The sequence below is a fragment of the Protopterus annectens genome, chromosome 2.part0 (genome assembly GCF_019279795.1).
Source record: "Protopterus annectens isolate FY-2018-M chromosome 2.part0, PAN1.0, whole genome shotgun sequence".
In the NCBI taxonomy this organism is placed as follows: domain Eukaryota; kingdom Metazoa; phylum Chordata; order Ceratodontiformes; family Protopteridae; genus Protopterus; species Protopterus annectens.
Window position 1 is genome coordinate 1,551,886,485 of NC_056728.1, and position 17,749 is coordinate 1,551,904,233.

The window sequence follows — 17,749 nt, forward strand, 5'->3', positions numbered from 1 at the left end:
ATCAACATTGCCCCACCTTCTACTGCTGTCCCTCACCAACACACATACACATACATGTCAATTGGTGGTATGGGTGGCTGACCCAGGCATACCAAGTTCACACCCTGTGCATATGATGAAACTGTGCCACCTCCTGCAATCTGTAACAACTGTACAGGTACAGGTTAACATGTCGCTGATGCACAGGGTGACCACATAGATGTGTAGTAATAGTATCATGTTGTTAACAGTACTGTGTGCTGAATTAATTGTGGGTATATCACAGCATGCCTGATGCAGTAAGTGATTGAAATGTCCTGTTGTCTACACCCATGGTAAGTACCATAGTGTATCATCTGCACATGTTGGCATACTGGTGGTAATGATGTCAACAGAAGGCTACATACATAGGTAGCACAGGGGATAGGGTAATGAATGTAGTAATACACAATGATGGACATGTAAATTGCAAGTGGCATGTTGCCCACACTAGACTCTGCAATGCAGATGTTTGAGGATGTTGATATGTGTGCAGAACTACACAACTGGTACAGGACACACAGGAGCACACTAGCACTGCATGCACACATCCCATACCATGCTAGACAGCCCCAACACACATAAGTAACTGTCACAGGAGGGAGAGTCCCCATATATGTCAGGGATACTGTGGTGGCAGGCCAGGAGCATACATCCTACTAAGTATGGAACCACTGAGAGAAGGCTCGGTGTCTGTTATTTGACATGTGTATTACTGCAGGTATGGGCACATGGGTTTCTATCCAGTTATTGTACATCCTGACAGTACATGCATGTTCTGTACACTTGTGTGCACTGAGACTGGACCCTAGCCATCTGACCAGTGTATTTCCATGTACATGTGCATAGCGCCTGCATATTTGCAGTGTTACCTTATGGAACTGGTACAGCTTGTTTGTTGTACAATGGACTACATGGAGCCCTGTTCACTGTATCTTTGTTTGCATGCATGTTTGCTTGCAATTACCCTGAAGTACCGATCACACCTGCAATGCATAGTTATAGAGCTTCTGTGGACTCATAGTGCCATCTGCATAGCCTACTATATGTATGGCCATGTCCCACTTGACAGGTTGCCACTGTTTGACCTGTTCACATGTACATTGCCTGTGACACAGTGCATATGACCTGCCTGGCATGTGTCCACGTGAGCAGTCATATATGCTACTGCTAAGTAGTCACAGGCACTACACCTTCACACATTCATCTTCTGTTGAACTACCTGCTTTGCTAGGGACAGCCTGCACCTGTCACCCCTGGCCTATCAGATATTGGCAAAGGCTCTTGCTACCCCCATAGTGCCTATGTTAGGCAGGGCTCAAATGACAAACCCACCTTCATAGGTATCACAAGGGATAAGACACTAAGAGCACTGCTACCCCACGCCAGATGTCTAAACCTCCAGATGCATGCACCCAAAACACACCTTGGCATGAGGAACATCGATATCTGTGCAGTAACAGATGCCTGGTTCAGGGCTACTGAGAGCACACTAGCACTACCGGTGTAACCCGTTGATTTCTTTGCTACAGTCACCAAGGCCATTGCCGAGGGGAAGGTGGTTCACACAGCCTACCTGGACCTTGCAAACGCCTTCGCAACAATACCCCACTTGGGCATTCTCGGGAAGCGCACCAGCTTAAATATAAGCCCCTATGTCACTAGATGGATTGCACAGTGGCTCAAGAACAGAACCCACATGGTTAGCATTGCTGGAGCCATGCCAGACCCCATAACAGTTACAGGTTGTGTCCCAGAGGGCTCAGTCCTGGGACCCTCTTGTTTGGTACATATTTATTGGAGGTACAGGCCAACACGGATGAACTGTGGCTGTCCAAATATGCAGATGACTGCAAACTGGACACCATAATCGACTCCCCAGTTGACACAAGCATCTTCCAAAGGGGCATCATAGCAACAGACAACTTGTGCCAGAGCCATGGCCTGCTTAACAGTGTGTAGAAGGGGAATGTGCATCCTGTTGTCTGTTCACCTAGTTGCCAAAAGGGACATTGTCCTCACACACGCTAACCCCCCTCAGCCAAAAAACACACTTGTCAATTGCAGGATTCAAGCCCCTATCTGACTGTTATGACACGTGAGACGGGCATTAGCAGAGCACGCTATTTGCATTACTGGGGGTTTTCTTCCCCTGCTATAATGATAGAATGCTGACATCATCAGTGTTTAGAAAAGGGAATGGGCATCCTGTAGTGTCTTATCCTATTTGCCAAAAGGGACATTTCCCTCACACACACTAACCCCCCTCAGACAAACACACACACTTGCCATTCACAGGATTCAAACCCCTACCTAACTATGTTATGACACTTGAGACGGACGCATTAGCAGAGCGCTATTCGGATTACTGGGAGGATTCTTTTCTCCTGCTGTACTTATAGGGTGCTGACATCATCGGTGTTTAGAAAGGGTATGTGCATCCTGTAGTGTCTTATCCTATTTGCCAAAGGGACATTTCCTCACACACACTAACCCCCTCAGACAAACACACACACTTGCCATTCACAGGATTCAAACCCCTACCTAACTATGTTATGACACTGGAGACGGACGCAGTAGCAGAGTGCGCTATTCGCATTAGTGGGAGGTTTCTTTTCTCCTGCTGTACTTATAGGGTGCTGACATCATCGGTGTTTAGAAAAGGGGATGGGCATCCTGTAGTCTGTTCATCTAGTTGCCAAAAGGGACATTTCCCTCACACACTAACCCCCCTCAGACAAACACACACACTTGCCATTCACAGGATTCAAACCCCTACCTAACTATATTATGACACTTAAGACAGACGCATTAGAAGAGCGCGCTATTCGCATTACTGAAGGTTTTCTTTCTCCTGCTGTACTTATAGGGTGCTGACATCATCGGTGTTTAGAAAAGGGGATGGGCATCCTGTAGTCTGTTCACCTAGTTGCCAAAAGGGGCATTTCCCTCACACACTAACCCCCCTCAGACAAACACACACACTTGCCATTCACAGGATTCAAACCCCTATCTAAATATGTTATGACACTTGAGACAGACGCATTAGCGGAGCACACTATTTGCATTACTGGGAGGTTTCCTTTCTCCTGCTGTACTTATAGGGTGCTGACATCATCGGTGTTTAGAAAGGGAATGTGCATCCTGTAGTGTCTTTTCCTATTTGCCAAAAGGGACATTTCCCTCACACAGACTTACACACACACCAACCCCACTCACACACACTGAGCATTTGCAGGATTGGATTTGAAACCCCTACCTAACTATGTAATGACACTTGAGACGGACGCATTAGCAGAGCACGCTATTCGGATTATTGGGAGGTTTCTTTTCTCCTGCTGTACTTATAGGGTGCTGACATCATCGGTGTTTAGAAAGGGAATGTGCATCCTGTAGTGTCTTTTCCTATTTGCCAAAAGGGACATTTCCCTAACACAGACTTACACACACACCAACCCCACTCACACACACACACACTGAGCACTTGCAGGATTTGAAACCCCTACCTCACTATGTAATGACACTTGAGACGGACGCATTAGCAAAGCGCGCTATTCGAATTGGTGGGAGGTTTCTTTTCTCCTGCTGTACTTATAGGGTGCTGACATCATCGGTGTTTAGTAAGGGACTGTGCATCCTGTAGTGTCTTTTCCTATTTGCCAAAAGGGACATTTCCCTCACACAGACTTACACACACACCAACCCCACTCACACACACACACTGAGCACTTACAGGATTTGAAACCCCTATCTAACTATGTAATGACACTTGAGACTGACGCATTAGCAGAGCGCGCTATTTGGATTACTGGGAAGTTTTATTTCTCCTGTTGTACTTATAGGGTGCTGACATCATCTGTGTTTGGAAAGGGGAATGTGCATCCTGTGGGGAGGCAGACACCAAGAACACTATGGCTAAGCTGTCATTCCCTAGGGCAAACAGCCTAGTGTTGACCTCTACACCATTATGTTTAATTGTCAAATGCACATTATTTGTTGCTGATAGACTGTTTGCATATCTTTATTGCCATAGCATTCCCTGTTGGTATGAACAACTTCTGCATCTGTGGAAAATGTTTGCATATGGGAGGGATCCACTATATCACGTATGTCTCTGTAGTCATTTAACTGTGTGCACTGGGCAGACTGCTGTAATGTGGTTGGTTCCTGGCATAACACATAAAAATACCAGATATGTGTGTCCAACTGCTAAACCAAGATTTGGACTAAGTGTGTGAGCATGCCCAGTTCAGCCTTCCCATGGCATGTTGTCAAAGTGTGTGAGCATGCCCAGTGTGAGCATTCCATATGTTGGACTCTGCAGCCCACCACATTTGTGGATGTGTGTGAACTTCACAAACTATCACCCGTTTATGGTTGTGGGTTGTGTGTCATGTTGTGTAGTTACTGTACAACTGCTTTGTGTGTGAACACAACAGGATTATACTGTGCCTGCAGTGTTTGCATGGGATACTTTGCATACAGTTGTCAACATCCTTTCACACTGACCTACACTGTAGTACTGTATAGTGTACTGGTAGTACTTTGACTGTGGTGGACAGTAACCTGGGCTTTACTGCTATCACTGCTTTACATTTCCATAGTGGGCACAACAGCCTGGTTGGGGCCAGTTGTGTACATCTGACCATGTTGCATTCTGTTCAGATATGAACTACTTACACCAGGCTTGTCCAACATTGTTAGTGTATTCCACAACATAGGTGTACAATTGCAAACACTAGCGATGTGCCCTAGTCCATGTCTAATGCAAGTTGGAGAGTGTGTTTGTCCTTCAACACACATTGTAAGAGGAGTTTGCCATGACATATGTCATGGTTAGTATACTGTGCCTCTGTCTACCTGTGACATGACAATGATACCCAGGATAAACCTACCATCTCCTGTCCACCCATCAGGATTCCTATTGAGGAAGATTGATAAGTGACTCTATGGGTAGCCTGTGCTGAGGGTTCACTCATGGGTGGGAGTGGCTTCTGTGTTATGGATCACACAGTACAGCTTGTCCTATGTAAGTCAGTGCTGGGGTTCAGGTCTGTCATGTGCATAGCTCACTGCCATTCAGATTGTACTATGTGCAGCATGTTTATTGATGCCAGCAACACAGGCAACACATGGCATCTGTGTAGGCTGTTTGATACTCCTGATGAGGTACTGTTGGGGACTTTACAGTTGATGGAGGTGTCTGCTGAGGTACATCCCACAGGTGCTATTGTAGTCGATTGTACCACTGATGCAGGATGACTGCAGAGCCACAATGACCTCCCCTTATGTAGATCTGACAGCCTTCATGATTAGGTGGGTATATGGTATGTTTCTGTAAACACTGCAGCACATGTTTGTCCAATGCCGGATATCTATCACCCTGTCTCTCCAGGTCTCTCATTACATGTTAACTACATAATGGGTTAACACCTATGTGGTGATTGGTGGGCACTTACTGTATATCCACGGGGGTTGACTATACACGTTTCTGCACTTAGCTTGCTGACATAGCTATGGCACCAGTTGTCTGTTTCTATGTGGCCCTTTTGTGGGATGCATGTATCAGCTGGTGGATCATATGTGGTGAGCAGTTTGTAGTCCTCTGCAAACATGTTAGGACACAGTCCTTCCATGTTTGCCTGTACCTATGGGACATATATACCAGACGAGGGAGATTCCAGGACAAAGCCTTGTGGGATGCCAGTTATATCTGGTTTGTAGTCTGACATGGCTGAAGCATGTCTGACCATGTCTGTTCTGTCCTTGGTCTGGTTTGCAACCCCTCTACTGACATGTGGGTTTATATTTATGCTGGTGAGCCTATCTATACTGAACATGTAGGGTATTGTATAGAAGCCTTTGCAAGGTCCAGATACACTGTGTGGAGCACATTGCCCTCATCAATGACCTTAATGACTGTTTCAATGGAGTCAAACATGGTTAGGGGCAGGATCTGCACTTGAGAAGGCCACACTGGGTTGGGTCCGGTGTCAGTAGGTCCCCAACATCCTTATGTCTGTGGTACATGCTGATCCTTTCCATAGCTGTGCAATCTGGGCTTCTCAGGATTCTGGGGTAGTACTGTTCAGTATCCATTCAGGCAACACCTTTGTTGAGAAGGACCACTGTTGTTGTACACTGCTCTTTGGGTACATATTCTGTGGTACGGCTGACATTGAGCAGTAGTGTGGTTTGGCATTCCATTCATCTTAGACTCCATGTTGCACTAAGCCCAGGACACCATCTCATACCATTGCTGCTGTGTGTTTTGCTTTGGAGATGTTGTCTGTTACCCTCAGCATCTGCAATGTCAGGGGCCAGCAGTCTGCTGGGATAGATATTCTGCATTAGGTAGGGGTGGGGTGTTTGCACTGCACCTGTCAGGATGTATGTTGGCAATATTTGTGTGTGTTTGTGGTATTTGTGTGATTCAGGGCATATCTGTGAATTCCCAACATGGCTCCTACCATCAGTTGTGTAAGCCTTGGGATTATCCTTCGTGTCCTGTACAATTTGTATCTACATAGGTTCATAGGTTCATACTAGGCTATCCACCCTGGGCATTTGTTAGCCTAGCCAGAGTGTGTGTGGCTTTTGAGACCCCTTGCTATGTGGATATTATGGCCATTTATGATTTGCTTTGCTGTGCCTCTGTCTGGACATGACACAGTGAAGACCCCCACTGTAACTCTACAATCATCCATCCACTTGGCAAGATTCCTGTTGAACAGTGTCAGTGAGGGGCTCTGCCTAACATGGAGTGGGATTCTGGTCCAGGGTGTGGGAGCCTCTGGATTATGTATCTGTCCCACGGCACATCCTATTTCATTATTTGTTGAGGTTGACATCTCTCACTCTCGCAGCTCCAATGGATATGTGTTGTCTGGGGTGGAGCATGTCCATTACTCCTGTGTTGGGCATGGCCTCCTACAACAGGCATGCAATGCCTCTGTGTGGGCAGTCTGTGACTGGAGTCAGCTGGGGTGTCTACAGCCAGGCAGCATATGACATATATGTGTGACACTTTATCCTCTTGGTGAGGTACCTTTGAGGTCTTTCTAACTGCTGCAGGTGTCAGGTAAGGTAGATCCCATATGAGGCATTGTACTGGATTATGGGTGTGATTGGGGTAAAGTATAGGGGCACAGTGACCTCTGTTGCCGTAGATGTGACTCTTTTCCTGATACGGTGTCACATGTAGACAGTCTTCCTAGCCACATTGGCAATGTGGGTGTCACATAACAGGTTACTGTTCACTTGTGTCCCTAGGTCCCTGGTTACTCCTTCAATACATAATGGTTTACCACCTATGTGGTATTTCGTGGTACCTTGTTTGGTATTTGGTGGGACATTCATACTGTCCAGTGTCTTCAGGATGGTTGGGGGTTATTGTGTGAGTGCGGTCTGTAGCATGCTACAGACTGCACAGCAGTCTTGCCTACAGTTAGTTGCACATGGGTGAACTCCACTGCCTTGTGCATTGTCAGTTACCTGGACGTATGGGTGTCTGTGCTGCCTATGGATACTCACCTCCTTTTATGTAGTGTTCCAGGTTTTGGGGCCATGACACATGGTACGTGGTATAACCTGGTAGTGCTGGTGTGCTGTCAGGAGCCTTGCAGCAGGTTTCTGTCACTGCACAGACATCGATGTTCTCTATTCTGGGATGGCCTCGAGCATGCATATTGGGGTGTACACATCTGGCATTGGTCAGCATTTCCCTTATGTTTCTTCCCACTTATGTTTTCTCGGGTGGTGGGTCAGTCTTTTCAGCCTTGCCTACAGAAGGCTGTATGGAGGTGGCAAAGGCCTTATCCAATATTCAGGCGCCCAGGGGTGACAGGTGCAGGCCATCCCAAGGGCAACTGCATGCATGACATCCCAAGCAGACAGACATTGGATCCCCTTGGAATGACACCAGTAAGTGTGCTACTTGCTATGACTGATCATTCCGTGTTTGTACTGTGACATTATTCTTGGTAATGGTAGATTGCTGCGAATGGTTAGTGTCATACCGGCCTGGACTACATAATCGGATAGCTCATCTGTGTCTCTTTACATGTAGTCCTGGGCAGTACATCTCAGGTCATTCACACCAGCATGGACTATGACTGCATCATATTTCTATTTGCTTTGGAGTGACCTACATATTTCTGTTATGTGGCATATTGTGGCAGCCTACAGGCAGCTTACCGTACCCTTTCCCTTGATCAGTCTGGTGCGCGGGACAGCAGTGTGTCTGACTATGGCGTCACCTATTACAACTGTATAGGGCATGTTGTTTCTCCTTCTGGCCTGGGACTGTTTGGCACACCAGCTTTGTGTGCTATGTGTTGCATGTGCTATGTTTGGAAGCTGTTTCATTGGGTGTCTGCTTTAGTGGCCTCTGTTGGTGTGCTGTGTTTGTGATTTCTGCCTCCGGGAATGTATTTCTGTGTTTATGTGTTTGGTTTGCAGTTGTGATAGGTCTATGTGGGTATGTGTTTGTGGTGTGTGTGGTTACCTTCTCCTACTGACTTGTTTTGGGTGTACTGAGTTGGGGTAGCTCTGCCTCCGGTTTGGATGGATGGTTGCATCTCTCACATATATTTGTATTTCTTGGGTGGAGTTGGGGGTTGTCTGTGTACTTGGGTCAGGTGTAACATTGCCTCAGGATTCACAGATTCCACTTGTTGTGGCTGGCCTTAGTGGATTGCATGTGTGGACAGATTATATTGCCATACTACTGATCAGTAATTACTTCATTGTTCATGTTTGCTCTATCATGTAGTAGCTTCGTCATTCTCTTGCATGTTTTGGTTATGGCTGGTGTCCACCATGCCAGATTTAGGCACTGTGTCTTGTTTTAATTTGGGACTGCATAATCCAAGCATTCCTGGCAGTGTTCATGGAATGGCTGTATTACAGGTTCTGAGGTGTGGCCCATATTTTGCACCTGCACGGGACCTTTAATGGGTTCCACATCAGTTTGGAGGTGTGCAAATATTGCTTAGCACATGTTTTCCACTGTGGTTTTCCGGCCAGGGACTGTGGTCAGGATTTGTATATCCAGTGTGATTACTATATGGTCTGGTTTTACATGTGAGCAATACACTTCTCATCTTGACATCCTGCACTCCATGTTGCTGATTATCACATCCAGTATGCTTGCCCCTCTTGTGGGGGTGGTACGTTGTTCCTGGGCCTTTGGTTTGTGGATTGATGAACTTTTGTCCTACACTGTTGCAGCTGGTATAATGCTCCCAGTCTATGTGTCTGGGTATTTGCAGTCGCCCAATATAATGTGGTTTGGAGGACTTGATATATTCATGTATTCCAGCATGGTCCGGATGCAGTTCCTGGTGTTGGGCCAGTAGTCTGTAGCAGGCTATACACTGGGGGGCAGTTTTAGCCACTGTTACTTGAGCATGGCTAGTCCATGCTGCTTTTGTGGTGGTACCAACATGGGGTGTGGTTATCCTTGACAATTCTTGCTAGTCACCCTCCTTTTGTAGCTTGTTCCAGGTTTTGAGGATGTACAGCACAGTATGAGGTGTAACCTGGTAGTGTTAGGGTGCTGTTGTGAGCCTTGCCTCAGATTTCTGTTACAGCACAGTTATCAACATTCTCCATACTGGGTGGGCTTAGACTGCATGCATCTTGCTGTTTGAACTTATCCCTTATCTTATTCTTATCCCTTCTGGTACCTATGGAGATAGGTTTGTGTTTGAGCCTTACCTATTCAGGGCACACTGTGTGACAACAGCCTTTGCCAGTATCCATACGGCCTGCACTGATAGGTGCACGCCAGTCCTAGCAAGTGGTGCATCATGTCATGCTCAGCATGTCATCCCAGACTGGCACACATTGGGTCCCCTTTGCCTAACTGCATTACTTCAGCATTTGTTGCACTTCATCATCTCGTTATCATGTTGTGCCATGCTGCTTCTTGAGGGTAGGATGTTACTCGGGGTCCTCTGGTGTGCATATGGTACTTGGTGTTACATTACTTAACACATAGTATTCATGCCTCAGGTGGTGCTGCAGGGCTGCCTCTGTCGGATGCACATATTACACTTCCCTGTACATGTTTGTGAGCAGGTTGTGTCAATGCTAGGCATCCCTGTTACTATATGAGTGAGTCAGAGAGGGGTCTCATTCCCAAGGTTCCTACTGAGCCAATGTATGTGCTATGCGTTGCCTCTTTACCAAGGCCAGGGCATACTGGGCACGCCTCCTTCTGCCTACTGGGGCAGGCTCAGGTTGTTCCTCCTCCGAGTCACGCTGTGCCTGTGGTGGCCTTGGCGATGGTGGGGCTGTTTGGCCCAGCCCTATGCTGGTCCTGCTGCAGCTGTTTTCGCAAGATCATATTATGTAGCATAGCACATACCATGACAATTTGGGTACATGTAGTTGGTGTGTACTGCAAGGCTCCACCAGATGTGTCCAGACACCGGAACTGTGACTTGAGCAGCCCAAACACACGCTCTATTACATTACGTGTTTGTGCGTGTGCCTCATTATGGCGTTCCTGTTCAGGTGTGTGTGCGCTTCTGATGGGTGTCATCAGCCACGGCTCCAGTGCATATCCTGCATCCCCCACTAGGTGTCCGTGCGGGATGTCCCCATTGGCAAATATCTGGTACAGCTGCGTCAAATGCCAGATGTGGGAATCGTGGTAGCTCCCAGGACAGCCAGCACACACATTCATTATTATGCCCTGGGCATCACACACGACCTGGCAGTTGATGGAGGGGAAGCCCTTGCGGTTTATGTAGGCCCTACCCCGCTCTCCTGCTGGTGCTTTGATGCATATGTGCGTGCAGTCCATAGCACCCAGTACCTCAGGGTATTCCGCTATTTGCTGGAAGAGACGCATATTGCTGGCCAATACCTCACGGGCATTGGGGAAATATACATGATCACCGACATGTGCTGACATGGCATCCAGGAACTGGTGTAGTACCCTGGAGGCTGATGCCTGTGATATCCCCATCATATCGCCAGTTGGTCTCTGGAAGGTACCTGTTACTAGTATTCTTAGGCCAACACATACCTTGGTTTCCACTGGGATGGGTTCCCCTCTGTTGGTTCTGTGTGTGAGGCATGGCCTGCACAGCTCAACAATCTGCTGCAGGAGGTCTCTGTCCACTCTATAGTGCTCTACTATCTCCAGCTCATGTAACCCGTGGTAGGTGACCCTGGGCCTGTACACTCTTCTCCGTCTCCTCACTGCGGGTTGTCTGGCACCATCTGCATTGTCACCACCCTCAGCAAGTCGCCTATGTCTTATTATGACAGCTATGGCAGCCCCTAACATTTCTGCTCTGAGTTCAGCTTTTTCAGTTTTCACTTCTGATAACTTAACTCCTGTCTTGCAGTGTCTCTTGAGAGAAACATTCTGCACTGCTGTTTGCAGTGTTTTAAGTGCTGGGCTGGCCTAGTATTCTGCCTGTGTAATTGCCTGCATCTAATTGTTTTCAACTGCTAGCTCCAGCAGTATTCCTGCTAACTTCCTAGTACATCTGTTGCTTCCTTTTTCCTTTCTGTTTCCTCAGGGTGGAGCCGTGTGCAAACCAGCAGAAACACGCTCACAGTGGCTTACACGCGCGCACACATACTTACACAGTTTTGATCTGCTTATTCAGATTAAAACGCGTGCACGCCCGCACAAACGGTGTTAAACATCTCCCAACACGCTCCCACATGCTCAGTCTGCCTTACACGCGCGCACACTGCCTTACACGTGCGCACACTGCCTTACTCGTGCTTCGTGGCGCTGACACGCCTGCAAGATACACGTCCAGCAAGAAACTTTGGTGTAGGCAACAGTGTACACCTTCCATTTCTTGACTTTCTCATGTTTACTTAGTGGCACACCTCTTTCCTTGATATCTGTCTGACATCTGTCATGTAACTCTACCCTCCAATGAACTCCATCCCTTTCTACCATTCCCCCCTGTGATGTCACCTATCTCCTACTCTGTTCCTCCCCATATGTAACTCTTACACTACTCAGAATGTGCTCATTTGCTATGTGACAGTGGAATTCAGTATCCTTACACTCATTTGCATCAGATTGCCTACTAATGCTTAGTTACATCTCTTAGACTCAGCTTCCCCCCTTAGCAACCACTACACGGTGGCCATGTTGGTTTTCCTTTGCTGGTCCCTCCATTGACATTCCATGTATTGCATAAAACCTACATTTGTAGGTTTAAAACCTTCGTTTTTATGTTTTATGCAGCAGCCGTTTGCTGGGCTGCGCTGGGTTTACACATCGGCGATTGCCGAAAGAAAAAAATTATATTTTTCAGATATTTGCATGGGGTTACCTTGCCAATGGCTACATATTTGGCCATTGGCATGCTGCCTATAACATATGCACCCTTTATTTGGAGCTGACATGGCTCCATTGCCGTGTTTGCAGAAACGTACTCAGTTGTCAACTGAGTACATTTCTGCAGCTAAAACGGCTCTTACACGGGCTGTTCTTGGCTTCCTGGATCGCTAATCAGCTTCATTTGCATGCTATTCGGCTGCAAGTGGGCTGATTAGCTTAGCCACGCCCACTCCGTGTAAGAGCCGTTTTAGCCTGACTCTTACACGGACTTTGGGCTGTTCCTGGATCGCGAAGGCTGCATGGAGTCTTACACTACTCTTAGACTCCGTGTAAGCCTTCGTGAATCCGGCCCAATGTTGGAAGATGTATTTGGCTTAACAACTGCTGATTCATTTGGTATGTGTGAAAAGCAGGTTTCAAAATAAGATACACTGCATTAAAAGAAAGCCTTGAATGGCAAACCATAGCACAGCAATATTTACTTAACGGGAATTTGTTTACCAGATTAGTCCTACTGCATCAACAGAAGGAAAACATTTTCAGCAGAGGCCTGGGGAGAAAAGGTACTTACACATGATACTACATAGACTGGGAAGATATACAGATTTGTTAAAAAAATGTAGTTAAGGACAATGACAAACGTTACAAAGTAAATGCATGCTAGTATAGCAATTACAAGCAATTTCCATTAAATTGAAAGATAATATATTAGAGAACAGTTTTGTAGCTCATTGGACTATAAACACTGCATTTGTTTATCGTGCATAGAAGAGAGAGCTCATCATGACAGAAAATAGGGATGCTGGAAGAGAAAGATTGTTAATTATTATTATTATTATTATTTTTATTATTATCATTATAGTGCAATTTATATAAATGTATGAGGTAAAAGTAGAGATATGAAGGCAGTGTAGACTTATTGCATGGTAAAGATAATAGGTAGAAACAGTGCTTTATATAGCAGTGAGAGACAGAGGTGAGGCTGTGCAGAAATGGTATAGAAATGGAGAAAGGAAGCTACAGCGGTTGAAGTTAGTACAATTGTATAAGGGAAGAGGATAGGTGTTCCTGCATGTAACAGGTGTATTATGATAGATGGGATTTGGTAAAATGTAATCTATTTTGTGATAGAGTACAAGGCCTGCAGGACATGTGGGCTAAAAATAGGATATTATCAAAAGATGTGTGTAAGTTGTCAGGACAGGTTCTACAGTGCGAGAGGTAAAACTGCAGCTAATAGTCTGGTAGGGGTATTACATGATATATGGCTAGTTAGTTATTTTGTAAGTTAACCTAGAGTGGAACAGGAGCATTGTTAGGAATACTGGAGGGGCTGTTTAAGTTGTTGTTTTACAAGTTTGTTATTGTTTTGTTTAATCTATGAGGGTAAATTATTGCTTAATCTAGACATATAAGGAGTACAAGGAATCATCAGCAGAGCTGTTAGAGGGTGTTGTATATAAAGATGTAGGTTATTTGTGGAGAGCTGTGGTCTCATTGTTTGCTTGGAAGTACATCGATTAGGGTTGGACATTGTTCAGGACTGTAGATGAGTCTGTGTGCTATTATTAGCTGTGAGCATAGTGAGTGGGACAATTCTAACCAAGAAAGCTTTTAAAGGCAATCTTAGCAACTTTACTGCAACATTGTTTAAGGATGTTTATTGATAAATCTGCAGGTTAAAAAGGATGAAAGCAACATATAAGAGAGTCAGAATAAAGGCAGTTGTCACAATGTGTTTCCTTCAGGAACAGGCTATGTAAAGAAAGATTCCACAAAGAGAATGAGTTTTTCTGTTTATTTTATATGGTAACCAAATTTAGATTGCTATCAACTATTACTCACAGAAGATTTATATGGGTTACTAGCTCAACTTTGATGCTGTTTGATGAGGCTATGGTGAATAGAGTTTTGTGGTTTGAGAGTTGTTGGGGTATATAGGATTAACTTCCATTTTCTGCGATAGAGAACACTTTGGAGTTGGAAAGTAAAGCATCTTTATATTTGAAGGTTTCATAAGTTACTTTTTGTAGTTCATCTAGGTTTTTTGCAGAGCAGATGAGTGTAGCATCATCAGTGTACTGTATTAACAGTTGCACGTTTGCTGGCTGTACGGAGATCATTTATAAAAAGGTTAAGTACAAGTGGTCCAAAAATGGATTCCTTGAACAGCGGAAGAAGCAGATGAATGTTTTCTGCAATTTTCTGCCATTTTACAGCCTGTGATTGATTTGAAGTATCTACACAAGTGTGGGTGGCTGTAAGACACAGCTTGTAGCACAACCATGCAATAGCTGTAATAGCATGGCATACAGTATGAGTGCATACTGACATATAAATGAGGAACATAGTGTAAGTGATCCACATGGATTATGCAAATGAAGTAACCCAAAATGGCAGACTGATTCAGAAACATATAAAAAGATTGGGCTGCCCGGCAGTACATACCTATTTTGAATGTTGAGATTCATCATGTACATGACAAGAATCATACTAAGAACAATAGCTATACCAGCACAGTATTATGTGTTGGGAACCATTGTCTGAGACAGTGCTCACAGGGTTACATGTCACTGCCATCAATACCTACAAATGAGGTACAGACAGCACCTAATGTAGCACTGCTTGACAATCAATAGGTTGTAAACCAGTTTCATATGGACATGGATATTGCAAGCAATCTACTCAAAATGTGTCAACAACAGGCAGAATCAAAGGTAATCCCTGCTATGCTCCTTCCTGTAGACACAAAGGAGCTACAGTAACCTTCTATCAACATATGGGGAAATGTTGGAGATATTACAGGTGTCAGTCTTCTGCATCTTAAATGAGTTTCTCAACATTATGCTACAAAATGTGGAGGAACATATCTGGTTCCCTGAACAACAGAGTACAGAACGAACACTAATGGAGTCTTTTTATATATTGCTCATTAGCATGAGGTCTTGTGAGTCACAAACTGCACCTATGTCATTTTCGAGGCCCAAGAAGGTCCAAAAGGCCTTCAATACATTAACAGGAAGGGATTCCACTCCATAAACAGCTAGATGATCTATAATACTCGGAGCATTAATGAGAATGTGTCTGTGTTCTACTCAAGCACTTCCCATAATTCACACATTTGGCTCATGTCCAAACTATGCCAATGGGAAAAGACTTCCATGAGGTCACCTGCTTGGTTGGTGCATACACACACACATACACCCATTTACACATACACTCACACACACACACAGTAGGGAACATGATGTATTTAATATGTTTGATTTATCTTGCTGGCAATGAAGGATATGATCTCTGGTTGATGGGTCTGATATGCATTGCCTTAGGGAATGCAGAAACTGGCATATAGCACAGCACATGCAGAAATGTGAAACACAGAGAATTGGATATTTGGACCACTGAATTGATGTGTTCAGTGATTCAGCATCCCTTGAGAGACACTTCAGTGTAGTCTGGATGTGCACAGCAAGATAGCTGCGTCTTGTACCAATCTCCACAAGATGGTTTTATGTAAAACATTGGGCAGCAGGTATGACCTGTCATACCAGATGTAGCAGCAGTAGAAGGTCAGGATGGGAGTCAGTAGTACTACTACAGCTGATGCAGAAGTGAGTCCACTGTTCTGCAGAACTGGTAAAGAGGTGGCTTATAGACCACAACTATGGGCTAAGGGACAGGCAACACCAAATAAAAAGGTACATGTAATGTGCTGGAATGACAGATTTGTCTCCCAACAACTGCTGCATCTTTGGAATAGGCTGCCAATTCATATGAAGCAGAGCACCTTTATGACACTGTTCAAAAGGAACCCGGATGAGTGGATGGGGCACCATAAATTCTTACTGGGATAGCAACCCCAACCCTCTTAGACATGGGCAATCATTAATAAATACAATCCTGAATATTGACTAGAATATCTATGGTATTATATTGGGATGAAACAGCTAGGCTTAAAATGACATCTGGACTGATAGAATAGTAACTTCCTATGATCCTATAATATGCAGGACAGTGCATGAACTGGTCATACAGTGCACATATATATCACCAAACCCATGGAGGCTAGTGGATGGTCAGGGCACAATCATCATCATTTGTGCGGGTTGCAGGTCACAGTCTCAGGTGGTGACAATACTACACTGTAATGAAGAGTCGCAAGAGGTGTACACAATAGCTATATAACCTGGGGCATCAGTGTGAATCAAAACTCACATCCACCAGTAATGGTGTCATCCTGTCATGATATGACTGCTACCAGTGTCCACTGTGTTAGTTGGCAGTGTCAGGGCTTAATCCAAACCATGGAAGAGATAAAGCAGAACTACAGGACTGCTTACAGGGATCAGTGCTGGGACCTCTCCTTTTTCACATATACTTCTCTGAAGTTGAGGAGAATGTCAAGGGCCTCTGGTTGACCAAGTTTTCAAATAACTGCCAGCTAAGCATGGTCATTGAATCATCTAAAGGAACAGATGCCCTACAAGATAATCTGAAGCAGACAGACAACTGGTGCCAGAACTATGGACTAAAGCTCAATGTGAAAAAAAGGCATAATAGTTTATTTTGGGAAGATGAACACACCTGGAAATTACCACACTGATAACACACCCCTGAAAGTAGACTCACTGGTCATGGATCTGGGAATGCATGCTATGTTATGAAAATAGATCTGCATACAATTAAATGTTCAGTGATCTCTCACCGTATATGTCCTGTATAAATAACTCTGCCATGGATGCTCAGGCTTAATAAATGACACTTCAAATTCCCAACTCCTGTCTTTGCCATCAACATGCAACTATTACATATAACATTCAATTCAGTGAAAAAAAGACATTTTTTGAAAGTAATTCTACATTAGGGTGACAGTCATCAATTTGCTAATAATTAATACGTGCAATGCTCTTTTAGCTTACTTTAAAAATGTTGCCCTTTCCCAGCACAGTTGCCACTGAGCTGTACCAATTGTAGGTAAATATGGCATCTGTACAGATATTGATGGAAACTAAGGCCTATTTATACTTTTTCTATGACTCTGAGTAATATGTGTGTATGCATCTGGTGACAGCATTTGGGTGGTTTTGGATGAGCTCCACTGAGACATGCAGTTGTGGGAATGAGCAGCAACACATTGCATGTCCAAGTGCAACTTAACTATCTCACAGAATTTACACAGAAAACTGGACTAAATCAGTATTGGGCTTGGAGTTTAATAAAGCCTAATCCATAGCAATCCTGCAGAATATGACATACGTTAGCATTTCCGTAATGAAACACCAAATGGACATGTTACTAATAAGTTTCCAATTACAAAACAGGAATTATGTAATTATTATTTCAACTACTGCTTCAAAACCCATGCTTCCAAAATTTTGAAGTGCAGGATCATAAAGAGAAATGTAG